Source organism: Hypanus sabinus, chromosome 7 (genome assembly GCF_030144855.1).
Source record: "Hypanus sabinus isolate sHypSab1 chromosome 7, sHypSab1.hap1, whole genome shotgun sequence".
Lineage (NCBI taxonomy): Eukaryota > Metazoa > Chordata > Chondrichthyes > Myliobatiformes > Dasyatidae > Hypanus > Hypanus sabinus.
The window spans coordinates 112487614-112501966 of record NC_082712.1 but is presented as its reverse complement, the minus strand read 5'-3'; the positions used below and the strand labels follow the sequence as shown (position 1 = coordinate 112501966).

Here is a 14353-nt window from a genome sequence, read left to right as displayed (position 1 = left end):
TTCACCTTCATCACCCATGGACCATTCCACACACTCACCACTCTCTGTGTTAAAAAAAATCATCCCTGACATCTCCTCTGTACCTTCTTCCAAGCACCTTAAAACTGTGCCCTCTCGTGTTAGTTATTTCAGCCCTGGGAAAAAGCCTCTGACGATCCACACCATCACTGCCTCTCATCATCTTATACAGGTCACCTCTCATCCTCTGGCGCTTCAAGAAAAGGCCCAGGTCACTCAACCTATTCTCATAAGGCATGCTCCCCAATCCAGGCAACATCCTTGTAGATCTCCTCTGCACCCTTTCTATGGCTTCCACATCCTTCCTGTAGTGAGATGACCAGAACTGAGCACAGTGCTCCAAATGGAGTCTGACCAGGGTCCTATATAGCTGCAACATTACCTCTCAAGTCATGGATTCCCTAAACGGCTGGTATCTTTTTCCCAGGGAACAGTTCACAGGAGATGTGCAGGGGAAGTTTTATCTTACATAGAGAGTGGTGGGTGCCTGGAATGCAACGCCAAGGGAGGTTGTGGGGGCAAATACAATAGAGGCTTTTGAGAGACTCTTAGATAGGTTCATGATTGTGCTGAGAATGGAAGGATATGGAGCAGTGCAGGCAAAGGGATTCGTGTAATTCAGCATCATTAGCTTTATTAGTCTATGAACTGCCTCACTGCTTTTTTATTTTCATGTTTGCACTGCTTAATTTAATATTTATATACTGTAATTCACATTTTTTTCATTGTTGTGTATTGCATTATACTGCTGCCACAAAGACAACAAATTTCACAACCTATGCTGGTGATATTAAACCTGATTCTGATGCAGATCACCATGGGCCAGAGGGTTTGTCCCGCTCAGTGATGTGTTCTATGTTCTGTGATATCAATAAACAGTTGTAGGTGCAGACACAGCATCAAGGCCAGATGTAAAAATGAACACTGCATCTCTAGACACACAATCTCATTAACCTGTAACACAAGCTTCCACCTAACATTGTAAATATTTCCCTGGTAGGACCTGTTCACAAAAGCAGGACAAACACATCTGTTCAATTACCAGCCAATCAGTCTACTCTTATCGTCAGCAAAGCAATGAAAGTAATAATGAATGCTATCGACCACCACCTACTCTCCAATAACCAGGTCACTGACTGCTAGTTTAGGCTTTACCAGGATCATCCAGCTTCAGAGCCCTGTCACAGCCTTGGCCCCAACTCAGACTAACTCCAGAGGTGAGAGTGACTGCCCCAGACTAAATATCATGTTAAGGAGCCCCAGTACAAAAGTGCTGTGGTAGCGTAGTGCTTAGCACAACACTTTACAGCACAAGCAACCCGGGTTCAATTCCCACTGATGCCTATAAGGAGTTTGTAAGTGTTCCCCATGACCGCGTGAGTTTCTTCTGGGCATGACAGTCCAAGGATGTACCAGTTGGTAGGTTAACTGGTCATAATAAATGGTCCCACGATTAGACTAGGATTAAATTGGGGGAACTGCTGGGCAGTGTGGGTCGAAGGGCCGTTGTATCTCAATAAGATAAAATGTTAATAGACCTAAAGTAGAGGTAATTGGAGTCATACATTCAACAAATGAAGATTGTTGGAGGTCAATTATCCCAGTCCCATGATGTAACTAAAAGGAATAACGTGATTGGGTAGAATCAGCAAGGGTTTTTGAAGGGTATGCATTCCATGTTTAATTGATCCACACAGAATGCTGAAGGAGCTCAGTAAGTCAGGCAGCATCTATAAAGGGGAATTGATAGGGATTATTCTCCCATTGTGAAACTGACAGAAACATAATTATGAATGAACTAAACTGAGAGCCAGTCGTCAGGAAATACAGTTTAACTTCCAACTGAGACCTGGTGATGAGTGAAGCCATCACTCTAATTGTTTCACGGTGAAACAATCGGATATACATCGGAGGAAACAATAGATGAATGTTCAAGCTATGTGCACTTTGTTACAGATGTTTCCTGATCAAAACACACTTAGCAACAGACACAAAATGCTGGAGGAACTCAGCAGCATCTTTGGAAATGAATAGTTGATGTTTCAGGCTGAGACCTTTCTTTAAGACTGGAAAGGAAAGAGGAAGAGGCCAGAATAAAAAGGTGGACTGAAGGGGAAAGGATAACTAGAAAATGATGGCTACAGAGCTCTCCTTCACCCAGCTTTTGGAAAATCAGATCACTCTTCGATCCTGCTTTTGCCAACATACAGGCAGAAGCTGAAACAAGAGAGGGCCATAGTTGGAATAGTTCAGTGTTGGTCCGACCAATTGGCCTCCATGCTGCAGGACTGATTCGATGACGTCGACTGGAATGTTTTCCATGTTGAGGATGTCTCCGAGTTCACTGATGGAGTCATATGCTTCATCCAGAAATACATCTATGATGTGGTCCTGAAGAAGTCGGTCAGGGTCAGGGTCAGGGTCAGTCAATGGATCTGGGGTTGAGAGGATAAACAGCTTTAAGTTCCTCAGCATCCACATCACTGAGGACCTCAAATGGTCTGTACACACCGTCTGTGTGATGAAAAAGGCCTAACGGCGCCTCTTTTACCTCAGACAGTTGAAGTTTGGTATGGCCCCCAAACCCTGAGAACTTTCTACAGGGCACAATTGAGAGCATCCTGACAGGCTGCATCACTGGGAACTGCATCTCCCTCGATTGCAGGACTCTGCAAAGAGTGGTGTGGACAACCCAGCAGATCAGTACATGTGAACTTCCCATTATTCAGGACACTTACAAAGATAGGTGTGACCAAAGGACTCAAAGGATTATTGGAGACTCAAGTCACCCCAGCCAGAATCTGTTCCAGCTGCTACCATCCAAGAAATGGTACCAAAGCACAAGAGCCAGGACCAACAGGCTCTGGGACAGCTTCTTCCACCAGGTCATCAGACTGATGAACTCATGCTGATTTGAGTGTATTTTTATGTTACAATGAGTGTTTTATTTATTATAAATTACTATAATTGCATATTGCACTTTTAGACAGAGATGTAACATAAAGATTTTTCCTCCTCATGTATGGTGAAAGAAGTAAGAAATAAAATAAAGTTAATTCAATTTTCAGTGACAGGTGAAGCCAGGTGGGTGGGAAAGGTAAAGGGCTGGAGAAGAGAGGGGAGTGGACCATGGGAGAAAGGGAAGAAGGAGGAGCTGGTGAGCAGAAGAGTTAAGAAAGCAGGGTGGGAAATGGAAGAAGAGGGAAAGGGGAGGGATATAAAAATTACTGGAAAGAGAAATCGATGTTCATGTCATCAAGTTGGAAGCTACCTAGACAGAATATAAGGTGTTTTTCCTTCACCCTGAGAGTGACCTTATCGTGGCCAAAGAGGAGGCAATGGACCAATATGTTGGAACAAGAATGGGGATAGGAATTAAAATGGTTGGCAACTGGGAAATTCCGCTTTTGGCAGATGGAGTGGAGGTGCTCAACACAGTGGTCTCTAATTTACACTGGGTTTCACCAAGGTAGAGGAAGCTACATCAGAAGCACTGGATATCATAGAAGATCCCAACAGATTTGCAGGTGAAGAGTTGCCTCACCTGGAAAGACTGCTTGGGGCCTTAAATGGAAGTAAAATAAGAGAGGAACGGGCAAGTATTGAAAGGTGTATTTCTGTTACTTGATGCGTAGTTTAGGAGAGATTAACTGCAGGGGTTGTGGTTGGGACCGCATCTTTTATAAGGCCTCACCTTGAGTACTGTGAACCATTTTGGGCACAAAAAGATGTGTTGGCATTGGAGAGAGTCCAGAGGCGTTTCACAAGGATGATTCCGGGAATGAAAGGGTTATCAAACGAGGAACTTACAAACGTAGAAGGATGAGGGGGATTTCATTAAACATTTTGAATGTTGAAAGGCCTAGACAGAGTAGATGTGCAAAGGATACTTCCCATGGTGGGGGACTCTAGGTCAAGAGGGCACAGCCTCAGGATAGAGGGACGTCCATATAAAACAGAGATGCAGAGAAATTTCTTAGCCAGAGGGAGGTGAATTTGTGGAATTTGTTACCGCAGGCAGCTGTGGAGGCCAAGTCATTGGGTGTATTTTAGGCAGAGATAGATAGGGTCTTGATTGGTCATGGCATCAGAGGAAGAAAGCCGGGGAATGGGGTTGAGGAGGGGAGAAAGGATCAGCCATGATTCTCGATGGGCCCAATGGTCTATTCTACTCTTCTGTCTTACATTCTAGGTGTACGACTTTTGGAACAAACATTTTGGGCCAAGATCCTTCCAAGTCAGAGGGTGGGGAATCTGTGGAATTCATTGCCAAGTCATTGGATATATTTAAGACAAAAGTTAATAGGTTCTTGATTAACCAGGGTGTCAAAGGTTGTGGGGAGAAGGCAGGAAATTGGGATCGAGAGGGATGATAAATCAGCCATGATGAAATGGCGGAGAAGACTAGATGAGCTGATTGTCTAATACTGTTCCTACGTCTTTAAGTGTCTCAGTCCAAAATGTCAATTCTTTATTCCTTTCCATTGATGCTGCCTGACATTCTGAGTTCTTCTAGCATTTTGTGTGTGTGCCTCTAGATTTCCAGTCCCTGCAGAATCCCTTATGCTTTGGAACAGACATCGGTATTGAATATTCTGCTCATTGGAATGTGCTGCCATTGTAAATATGTAATTCAGTAATTTTACCTGAATATATTTCAAATGTTAAAGTTAAGTAGGTGATGATAGCAATTGAAACTGTTCATTGTGTTGAAGTATAAAACATTTTGTCAGGATTCTCCTGGACAGCCTCTCTCTCCCCTGCTGGTTCGCCGTGTGAATAGAGATTTTTATCTTTCCGAGTTCCAGCTACAGCGTGGCTCAGTTTTAGACAGTCACAACAGTAATTATCTCACTCCATAGAAAACTGGCTTTTTCCCTCCATAGATACCGGCTGACTTGCTGAGTTCCTCCAACATTTTGTGCGTGTTTCTCACAATTTCCAGTATCTGCAGAATCTCTTGGGTCTTGGTTGATTCACTGGTGTTCTTTGAAGGTATAACTTTGAATAGATAAACGGGGGAAACACGACCCAGACTGAGGCCGCAAAGTTTGAATAAATCTCTTTTGCAACTGCAGCTCACTGACTCCGTGCCGTTATTTCAGCGCTGCGTGTACCACACCTCTACAGTGTAACTTTGAATAGATAAACAGGGAGATGGGGGAAACTTGGGAGGACAGTGCGTTTTGGTTTTCAGGAAGTTTTTAATAATGTTCCACACAGAAGGTCCGTCTACATGGAACAAGAATAATACGCTGACGTGGATTGAGAATTAATCATTGGACAGAAAGCAAAAAGTGGGATTAAATAATCATTCTCAGGCTGGTAGGCTTCACCAGGGGTGGTAAAGGACCAGTTCCTGGGCTCCTGCTATTGACGAAGTATATCAAGTATTTAGCTGAAGGGACCCTATTTGCTAAAGACACCAACTAGGTGGGATTGTCAGAAGGGAAGGGAGATAGGGACAAGCTGAGCGAGTGGGTAAAGGCATGGCAGATGGAATCTAATTTCGTATTTCCAGTTTCAGATTCAGATTTATTTATCACATGTACTTGGAAACATACAGTGAAATGCATCGTTTATGTTATCAGCCAGCTAGCACTCAAGGACGTGCTGGGGGCAGCAGCAAGTGTGGCCACACTTTCCAGCACCAACATAGCATGCTCACCATATTCAGCAGAACAGCACAAACAAGTCCCTTCCCCACCCTCCCACCCACACGGCCTCCAGGACTCCAGGCCTTGGCCCTGGACTCAGCCTCTACCTTCAAACTCGCCGATTTTGCTCTTCCACCTTTGAGTTCTGTACCTCTGGACTTTCACCTTCTGCTATGCCCTCCAGATTTCACTGAACAGATCCCTGGATCTGATGATAATGGGCCAGACCTACAGGCTTCGCCAAACGGTAGTTTAATATTCGGGCTTTGACTTCCTGACTTGCATGGAGCTCTGACCCAGGTGACATGAGATTTCACCCACCCTCATGACTCCTGCCTGGTCAGACCACTGACTCGGGACTCACCAACCCGGTGAGCCATGGCCTGCTGACCTGACTTTCGGGATTGCTGACCTGCAACCACCAGTCCGTGCAGACCGCTACCTGTTCCTGACTCTTCATTTTCTCTCATCCCTGTTCTTAAACCCTAATCCCCTGCACTGTCCCCAAACCATCCCTACAAATTGTAAAAAATTGCCTGAACCATGACATTGATGGGCATTGCAGCTTGGCAGTTTGACCCACACACTATCTCCTACCCTTTCTCTTCATTTATTGTCCCTGGCCTCTAACTCTCGCTCATCTCTGTCCCAAAGCCCTAATTATACCCCTGCCTCCCAACACTGCCCCCAAAACCATTCCTATTCACCTAAAAAACATGGTAACAATGACTATCGCAGTATTTTTTCAATGGAGAGTGCATGTAGGTCACTGTGCCAGGAGCAGTTGGGAACACAAATGATGTGTTGGCCTTAATTAAATGAGGTTCGAGTACAGGAACAAAGATATCTTACTGCAATGGATGAACCTACATAAGGAATACTTTGTCCAGTTTAAGTCTCCTTACCATGAAAAAGTTGCATTAGGGGAATACAAGCAAGATTCATTGTCTTGCTTCCAAGGATTCCTGGGATGTTAAGTTAGCCATATGAGGACAATCTGGACGTGTATGATTAGAGTTCTGGAGAATAAGCCTAGGTCTGATTAGTTTGACAAGGTAGGTGAAAGGAGCGTTTTTCCCCTGGCTGGAAACTCACAACCAGGTGACTCAACAGTGGGGCATCATGTAAAACTGAGATGATCAGAAACCTCTAAACCTCTAAACCAACTCTTTGTAGTTCTCTAGGTTGAGAGTTGTGGTTGTGGAAGCTCAATCACTGTTTCATTCAAAGAGATTGATAGATTTCTGGAAGTGAAGATATGGGGATATTGCAAGAAAACAGCTTTCAGATTATAAGACCACGACATAGGAGCAGAATTAATCCATTCAGCCCATCAAGTACGTTCTACCACTTAATCATGGCTGATCCATCATCTCTCTTGACCTCATTCTTATGCCTTCTCCCCATTACCTTTAAACCCCAATTAATCATGAATCTATCAACCTCCACCTTAGATATACCCAATGACTTGATCTGCACAGCCATCTGTGGCAACAAAATTCTGCAATTCAATACCGTCTGGCTTAAGAAATTGTTGAAGATTGATAGAATAGATTCGAACAGCCAAATAGTCTTTTCCTATTTCTTACGTTTTTACGTCAATGTTCTCGGCCCAAATATCTTCAGCATCATCAAGAACCTTCCTTCCACCTCAAGATGAGGTGGAGAAGAGAGTAGCCTAAGATGACCTCCCAGTCTAATACCATTTTCTTGTATTGAGTCCACAAGCTTCTAAACCTTTCCCATCCATCTGCCCATCCAACAGTCCTTTAAAAGTTGTTATTCTTTTAAAAGCTAATTTAGAAGAGACTCTCAAGGAGGGGGGGGAGCATGTAGGAAGGAGGGGTTATGTTAGCCCCCTGAGGGAATGGGATTGGGCCCGTGGAACTTAAGAGTTTAGCAGGGGGACCAAAAATAAAAAGTGCTTATCGTGAAGAGAAGAGGGAGAGTGTATGCCTAGATTGGAGGGGTAAGCAAGAGTATAATATGTGTGTGGGAACAGGGTGTCTGTGTCTGTGCTTTTGTGTATATTCGTGGAGCACATGTACCTGTGTGCATGAATGGTGTATATGTCCCTGCATCTGCATATTTGAAATTCATTCAGTGGAGCCTGAACTTCTAATCATCTTGGACCTTTGGCTTCTTCACTATTGGACCAGATCCTCACTCCGTCAAGCCTGTGAGGAACATGGTTTACAATAACCATCCCAACTTAAAACTCACACACACACACACACACACACACACACACACACACACACACACACACACACACACACACACACACACACACACACACACACACACACACACACACACACACACACACACACACACACACCCCTTCCTGCCTTATTTAACGACCACAGAATTTAAGATGACTTTTGCTATTGAGCATTGTCACAAATATTGAATGGAAAAAATTATTGACATTTGATCAGACACTATTGAATAAAAGAAACACTGTTTCTGCTTCACCATTCTGTTTTCTTTCATCCTGTCTATTTTTAGTGGTGTAATCTAGTTCACCTTTTACACAGTGCTCTGATCACTCTGCTTTAATGACTGACAAGTGAAGTCAAAGAACATGTTAATCTGCACATTCCTGCCTGCTCCCTCACAGTGGGATCCCAGCTCAGGCAGTTTCAAAGGTGTCAGATCCTTAAACAGGAATACAGAGCAGCTGAAATCCCCCTGAAACATTTCAAAACACAACCTGATTAAAGCCAAGCTGCTTCCACTCCACTACATCCTGCTTTTAAACAAAATCTAAGCTTTGATTACAGAACACCCTCTGCAGCATTCAATAATCACATTTTTTATAATGTAAAATGCACAGGAATATCTTTTCAGTCAAGATTCTCTGTGACTTTGCAAGGTAAAATCAAATAATATTGAAAGGGAAGGGGAATGAGGGTACTCAGGAACTCTGATTGGTTGTTTCATCCCTATGCAAAATAACTTGTTTACTATTCAGAATCAGGTTTATTATCACTGACATATGCCATGCAATTTGTTGTTTGGTGGCAGCCGTAGACACAGAGCTAGATTGAACTGAGCTGAGCTGAACTGAACATGCCTGGACTCTTTCAATTTTCTGTTTTATGTGTTTCTTGCCCGTTATTGTTTTAGTTACCGTTTCTGCGATTTGATTTTTTCATGTCAGGGGTGGGTTTGATGTATTTCTTTGAATGGGTTCCAGAGTTTTCTTTGATTTGTGACTGTGGGAAGATGCATCTAATTAATACATACTTTGATAATAAATGTACTTTGAATCTTTGAATTGTAAAAACAGTACAATGCAAGACATGAACATTACAATAAGTGACAATAAGAAATAAAATAAATAAATATTGCAAAAAAAAAGGTAGTGTCCATGGACCATGAATCTGACGATGGAGGGGAAGAAACTGTTTCTGAAGCATGAATGTGGGTCTTTGGACTCCTGTACCTCCTCCCTGAAGGTAAGAGAGAGAAGGGCGCATGTTCCAGATGGTCAGGGACTTCGGTTAATGACGCAAGATTCAGAAACAGATTCAAATTGTTTAATGCCATTTCCAGTACACAAGTGTAAAGGAGAGCAAAATAATTGTTATTCCACATCCGACACAGAACAAAAAACACAATAAGATAAAGAACACAATAAGATTGTTTATATACATGGACTGATTGTATGTAGCTTATATACATTGATTGATTGTATATACATAAAGTGATGCTAGGTACAGGAGTGCCTGAACATAAGCTGACTGAGCAGAAATAATAAAGGAGAGCTGGTAGAGTGGGTTACTCTGTAGAGGTGTTGGGGGAAGTAACTGTTTTTGAGCCTGGTGGTCCCGGTGTACCCTTCTTCCCAGTGGGAGTGGGACAAACAGTCTACAAGCAGTAACACACACACACAAAACGCTGGAGGGACTCAGCAGGCCAGGCAGCATCTATGGGAAAAGGTACAGTCGATGTTTCGGGCTGAAAACCTTTGGTTGGACTGAAAAAAAGTGCTGAAGAGGAGATTTAAAAGGTTGGAGGAGGGAAGAGAGAACCACGAGGTGATAGGTGAAATTTGGACAGGGAGGGATGCTGTAAAGAGCTGGTAAGACGATTGGTGACAGGCCATGGAAGAAAGAAAATGTGGGAGGGGGAGGAGCACCAGAGGGAGGAGATGGCCAGGCAAGGAGATAAAGTGAGGAAGGGGAAAGGGGGATGGGAAATGGTGAAGGGGGATGGGAGGCATTACCAAAAGTTTGAGAAATCAATGTTCTTGCCATCATGCTATCAGGTTGGAGGCTACTCAAACGGAATATAAGGTGTTGTTCCTCCATCCTAAGTGTGGCCCATCACAACAGTAGAGGAGACCATGGATGGACATATCGGAATGGGAATGGGAAGTGGAATTAAAAAGGGTAGTCACTGGGAGATCCCTCTTTTTCTGGTGGATGGTGTGTAGATGCTCGGATTTCCAGCATCTTGATGGTAGTCCATGAGCAGGGTGGGTGGGATGCTCCATATAGTGGGCACCAGGATAGGGAAGTGGTTAGCATTATGCTATTACAGCCCACAGCACTCTGGAGCTAGGAGTTCCGTTCCACACTGCCTATAAGGAGCTTCTCCCATGAGCAAACGGGTTACCTCCAGGTGCTCTGGTTTCCTCCCACAGTCCAAAGATGTACCAGTTAGTAGGTTAGTTGGTCATTGAAAATTGCCTGTGATTAGGCTAGGGTTAAATCGATGGATTGCTGGCTGGTGTGGCTCATTGGGCTGGAAGGGCCTGTTCTGCCTTGTATCTCGAAATGAACAAATGAATATAGTTGGCCTTTTTCCAACACCTTTCTGTATGTTTGTTGATGATGTGTTGGGCAGTTTTAGAGCCTGCTGATGTGCAGTTTCCGTACCATGCAGTGATGCAGCAGGTTAGGATGTTCCCTACTGCGTAGATGTAGAGGCAGTATAGATGTGCACAGCCCAGCTCTCTTCAATCCTCAGAAAGTAGAGGCATTGGTGATCTTCCTTGATTATGTGTCCTGTGACCATGAGCAGTTGAATGAGATGTGCACTCCTTGGAGTCTGAAGCTGTGTCACTGATGTAAAGAGGGGTGTGAGTTCTCGAAAAGTCTCCTTTGTCTTGTTGGCATGGAGGAAGAGGTTATTTGCTTGGAACAGGGCCTCGAGCTCTTCCACCTCCTCGGTGTAGGACACCTCATCGTTGTTGGTGATGAGCCCCACCACTGTCACGTCATCAGTGAACTTGACAACGTGATTACTTGGGTGTTTAGCCGTGCAGTCACGTGTGAACAGAATGTGCAGCATGAACTCTGCACACAACCCTCATGTTGATGGTGATGAGGAGGGAGGAGTGGTTGTGCATCCTGACTCTCGGGGGTCTGCGGGTTAGGCACAGTATTTAAATCAATGAATAGGAGTTTGTTCACCAAGGTCCAAGGACAACGTTGAATGCCGAAATGAAATCCAGAAACAGCATTCCAATATAAGTGTCCTTGTTTGGGTCAGGTGCGCGACAGATGCTATGGATCTACTGTAGAGTGGTTCTGTCTGTGTGCATATTGATGGGTGTCCAGTGTGGCAGGAATGCAGTTTTTGACATGCACTATTACCAGTCATTCAAACCCCTTCATGATGATTGGTGTCGGTGCCACTGGACAGTTGTTGCTTAGTTCTGAAGGTGTTGAGTTCCTTGGTGCAGGGATGATGGCAATGGATTTGAAGCATAAAGAGACAGCAGCCCGGTTGATTGAAGTGTTGAAGATGTCCATGAAGATGTTAGTGACACATTCCCTGAGTACTCAGTCTGGGATGTTGTCTGGCCCAACAGCCTCTGACTCTCTGCAGAGTCCTTCTCATGTCTACTGCTGTTACAGACAGTGGCTGCATGCCTGGACGGGGGTAGCTTTTGTGACTGGCATTGTGTTACATGCCTCAAGGTTGTTTAGAGCTTCAGGGAAGAGAGGTATCTGCTACAGTCAACACTGGTTTCCTTGTGTAGTCCGTAATGACCTTGATGCCCAGCCACATATGCCAGGTATTCCTGATTTTGCTGCATAGGCAGTCTTTGCCTTCTTAATGCCCAAAATAAGGGCATCATGACTGCTCTGAGAGCTATTCTGTCTCCAGACTTGAAGGCAGTGCCCCAGGCTTTTAGTAAGGAGTGCATTCAGCCAGGGCTTCTGGTTGGGCTATGAGATGACCTGTACTTGAGGTACTGTTGTCATCCGCACACCTACATTGACAATGAGACATATTCCTCAGGCTCTATGCCTTCTCCATCTGCCAGGAGATGCTTAAGAAAGCTGCCATAAATGGAGAAGACACAGACTCTGAGGAAAAAGCATCAGCTGTCACCAGCTACATTTATAAGTGTTTGGACAACTTCAGAATGGTCATCTCATGCCCAACCAGAAACCCTGGCTGAATGAAGAGGTTCAAAACAGACCTGAAGCATCGAGACTGCCTCATTAGGCCATGCAGTGATGACTGTCTGAACTGGTTTCTTCTTTTTCAGCAGCAGTCAGTACGCTGGGATTAACAGTATGGAGTTGTGGTCAGAAAGGCCAAGATGAGGCCGTGGGATGTCATTGTATGTACCACGTCTGTTTGTATAAACATGGTCCAGTCTGTTTGTTCCCCTAGTGGCCATGGTGACGTGTTGGTGGAATCTGGGTTAAATGTTGTGTAAATTAACCTGATTAAAGTTTCCTGCAATTATGAAGCAACCGTCGGAATGCTTGTGTTGTCGAGACTGTAAAGCTCTCCCAGTGCACCCTTGTCGTTGGTGCTCAGGGCACAACAGTAAACTTCCCTGAGCAAGTAATGTGGCTGGCTTTTAACTGTAAGGTGTTTAATTGGCACAGAGCAATGACTGCAAAATACGGTTGAGTTTGTGCACCAACCTTTGTTAATATCGAGTCCAATTCCTTTGGATTTCCATGACAGGGAGTTCCTATTCCCGGACATCCTGTCAGTTGGAAACACCGAGTTGTTGTTTAACCACGTTTCAGTGAAAACCAGAATGCAGCAGTTTCTCATCTCTCTCTCTGCATTCATTCTCAGTCTCAGTGAGTACATTTTATTTTCTAGCAAGCGGATGTTGGCAAGGAAAAGTGATGGAACCGCCGGCTGGGATGGTCTGGTTAGCTCTCAGCCTGGATAATGCCCCGGCTCATTTGCTCTGTTTTTGTTTCCTCTCATACTGTCTGTATCTGCCGTTCCCTCAGCTGAGACGCCTTGGCCAGTTCGCTGCAGCGGGGTCTGGTCTCCGGAGAACCCCCAGTCTACTCAGCATCGTTATTAACTCTGCTGCCAGTGGATTAAAAATAATTTGTCTAGGGGTTCAGTGGTGCTGTATTTGCAGAGCCTCGCTTGACTGACATCTCCGACTAGAAGCTTTGAAACACTATCTAAGCATTGGAACTAACACTATTAGTGGAAGCTGGAGAAGCTGTTGCATCTCTGTGCACTGCCAGTTTAAAACCAGTTTAATGAATGCAATTGTTGATGCTCTTTATTCAAAGTGACAGTGCAATAATTCTTGTTTATTCAACAAGGCTAAATAGCCAAATAACTCATAGGTGCCCAAATAGGTGGGCCATGTTTGAATCAAGGAAGACTGTGGAACACGTAGTTCTCAGTACTTCTGTGTACATCACATACAGTGGCCACTGTCGAAACTCAGTGGTGTCAGATGACGTGTGGCACCCGTCTGACACCATCTGCAGAAGAATCTACCGGGAGCCCAGTCTGAGCAGGGTCACCACTGTTGTCAGAAACACCACACTTTGCCCACTGAGATAGCTTCCTTAACTTCCTAATGTCACACAACTCACAACCAGCATCCCATTCATACCCTCTACCAACTCATTTCCCCTCAGCGTTCACAGGGAGCCTTTATCTGCTTCACCACCATTCAGCCCATCTACTCTCCTCCAACCCACCACTTCCTAGACATCTTTCCATGATCATCAGCTAAACCCTCTAATTATTGACTCAGTTCTTACCCACTTACTCTCCCTAATCGCATTTTCAAACCTCAGATCACCGTCTGACTCCCACAGGTTCTTTTCCCCTTCCAGTCTCTCCCCTCTGCTACTTGTTCCCCAGCCCCTCCACGTGCTAACTGGCTACTGTGGGTTATTTGGCTACTGTGAATTGCCACCAGTCTACAGGTGAGTGATAGAATCAGGCAGAGGTGGTGGTTAAACCCATGGAGAAATTAAATCAGTTAGCATATTTGTGTAAATGAGTTGACAAAGAAATGTTAGGATGAAGAATCTGTTTCCATGATCTACCTCTCCAGGACTCTAAAACTCAATCCTTCTGCAAGGGTAGGAGTTTGTCAAAATGTCCATCCTGCCCAAGACATCTTCAGGGAGCGGTGTCTCAGGAAGGCAGCGCCCATTATTAAGGACGCCCAGCACCCAGGGCTGCCCTTTTCTCACTGTTACCTTCAGGTAGGAGGTACAGAAGCCTGAAGGCACACACTCAGCGATGTTTTTGCACGTTTTTGAAACTATTCACTGCACGTAATTGATTTACTTCTTTATTTTTAAAAAAATATTTATTATTATTATTTTTATATTTTTTTTCTTTTTCTCTGCTAGATTATGTATTGCATTGAACTGCTGCTGCTAAGTTAACAAATTTCACGTCATATGCAGTGATAATAAACC

General features: G+C 44.3%; 1 protein-coding gene across 1 annotated transcript in view; it reads right to left on the bottom strand.

Annotated features, from left to right (window-relative positions):
• Positions 1 to 14353, bottom strand: part of LOC132396384 (tetraspanin-18-like) — a 397159-nt gene that overhangs the window by 363518 nt on the left and 19288 nt on the right. The gene's annotated exons all lie outside the window — the stretch shown is intronic.